Source organism: Tachyglossus aculeatus, chromosome 1, assembly GCF_015852505.1.
Source record: "Tachyglossus aculeatus isolate mTacAcu1 chromosome 1, mTacAcu1.pri, whole genome shotgun sequence".
NCBI classification, from domain to species: domain Eukaryota; kingdom Metazoa; phylum Chordata; class Mammalia; order Monotremata; family Tachyglossidae; genus Tachyglossus; species Tachyglossus aculeatus.
Window position 1 is genome coordinate 164,433,349 of NC_052066.1, and position 2,858 is coordinate 164,436,206.

Here is a 2,858-nt window from a genome sequence, read left to right on the forward strand (position 1 = left end):
AGGTGAGCCAAATATGAGTGAATAAGGGGAACATGCACTTCAGAGCTAAACTGCTGGTGGTCTGAAATGACTAGGTGGAGATTTGTACACAGTAAGCGCTCAATATAACTGATTGATTAATGGGTAAATTGACGAAAGGATGGGAGTATCTGTAACATTTATATTATTATCTGTCTCCCCCTCTAGTCTGTAAGCTTGCTGTGGGCAGGGAATGTGTCTGTTTATTGTTATATTGCATTCTCCAAAGGACTTAGCACAGTGCTCTGCACACAGTAAGCACTCAATAAATTTGATTGACTAACTGAGTATTGACTAAGTAAGATTCTGGGACAGAGCTATTGATGGTTTCATTTATTGTTAGGGTACAGCTAGGCAGAGGTGAAAGTTTAAGAGGATGAATCAAGAATTCAAGGTTTGCATTTTAATTTGAAAGTGTTGGCGAGTCATCTATGAGGAGTCAAAGCAATATGAAATTTTATATAGCAGCTGCAAAAATGAAGGTGATGTGATAGGTGTAGGAGTCATAAGCATAAAGGTGGTCATTGAAGTCATGTCAGAAAATGATTTCCCTGAGAGAATGAGTGGAAAGCAAGAATAGTAGAGGATCTAGAATGGAACAGAGGGAATATCCACTGTTAAAGGGTGAGAAGTGGAAGAACAATCAGCTAAAGAGATTGAAAAAAGTAGTCACAGGAACTTCAAACCTATTGCTGCGGGCTGTACAGTATGTGAGGATGCTTCATTTTAATATGAAATTTTAATTTTTTAACAATTAAGATTTTTATCTCTTTTTTGGAGCTTATAATTATGTAGTTCAATTTCCAAAGAACCAGACTCAATCATACAGTCAAGGGGTTAGGGTCATATTAAGTTTCCCTGACCTTTTGTCAAAAATGTGACTCCATTTTATGACATATTCAGAAGATCATGAATTCAGAACAGGAAAAAAGTCTCTAGGGGGTCACAGAACCTGGCCAAGGAAGACATACTAAATTTGCACACTGAGGTGGTCATTTCAATTAATACCATCTATTTTTCTTATTGTTATATCATTGTAATCTGAAATATTCATTCACTTGTATTTGTTGAGTGCTTACTATGTGCAGAGCACTGTACTAAGTGCTTGAGAAGTACAAGTTGGCAACATATAGAGACGGTCCCGACCCAACCGTGGGCTCACAGTCTAGAAGTCTAGAAATATTGAGTATCCACAGAAGTTCTGTTAAAATTAGATGCATAAGCGGTGGAATAACATCTTGGTGAATTCAGTGAACCTTTTCTCCTGCACAGGGTCTTTAGGTCATTCCCTCAGTAACTGCAGATGGGGAAGTTATCTTTTTTTCATACTTGTCCTTAATTCCCCTTGTAATTCTCTTCCTGCCCTGCAACTCCTCAACCTGCTCCTCTCAGGCACTTTGGGGATATTTTGAAGGAGGATTGATGGCAGAATTGCTGTTTTCTGGAGAGGGCTTCCTTGGCCCCATCCATAAATATCTAACATTCCACCTTTCAGAGCATTCTTGTTCTCTAGATGTTGTAACTCTGCTGATTTTCAGAAGCCTCTCCTCTCCTTAAGCTTGCAGGTGATGTGGGGAAGCGTGGGGAGAACTAGGTGAATTTTGTACTGAGTTGTAAATAAAGAAAAGAGTCATTTTTTTTTTCCATTTTTGGACATTTGATTTACTGTGAGATCTCCTTAACTGACTATCACTTTGATGCAAGGACATCTGGACCTAAGATTTATTGAATTAATCAGATGAACTGAAAGATCTAAGTAAAGATGTCATTTCAAAGCAAAGATTTTTTTCAATGAATTTTGAGATTTAACAAAAATTACATGGAAACTCTGTGTAAATCCGATGTGTAAAATTAAGAAAGAGGGGTTGTCACGACTCATTTGAGCTATCTGCCAGACTGTAAGCTCCTGGAGAACAAGGAGCATGTATTCTACCTCTGCTGTATTCTTCCAAGTTCTTAGTACAGTATTGTGCACTAAGGTGCTCAGTACATATTATTGACTGTTCTCGTGTTTTCAGGAAAGACTATCCAAAACTGATAGTCTCATCCTCAAAAATGTTTAGTAATTCAGTATCCATTAAAATACCTGTCAAATAATTATCCTAAAGTAGTTGAAGATATAATTTCTTTTCCATTATCACTCTTTTTTCCTTCTACTCAGAGATAGAAACTTAAATATGAATTGAAATTAAATTCCTTATTAAGTATCATAAGTATTTAGGTAATATATTATTTTCCCAAGGCTAAACCTTTCAGAAATAGAGATAATTTGCCAAAATTTCTAGTTCCTGATCACATTTGAATTTCATTAACTGAATAGACTATTTCATTAATTGAATAGACTATCTACCCAAAGGATGCATGTATACATGGATGGAGAAATAAGATGCATTCTCAAGTTTTGTGTGGATTTCATCCAGAAAAAGGAATGACATTAAAGGATGCTTTAGAGCCATTTAGAATGTAGCTGTTCTAACCAGAAAACATGCTGCTAACAAACAGCTGCTCCTAAAATGACAAATGGTCTGAAGGCAGCCTGCCGAATCTAAATTTTTAACCAATGATTTAAATGTGATGGAGACAACTTAGTCTTCATATTTCAAGTCAGAATAATTATCTCTTTCAGAGTGAGATCACCCTTAAGACTATTACTTTCAAGGTGACAATTCAAACCAATGAGGTTTTACATTCTGTGGACTAATATTTTATACAAACAAAAGCATTTCCATCATAAATGCCAGAATAGAAATCTTGATTTCATTTTCTTTTAAGAATCAGTTAAACACTTTTGAGGTAAGTAAGATCTCTCATATCTTCTGCATTTCTTGATACTTGAAATT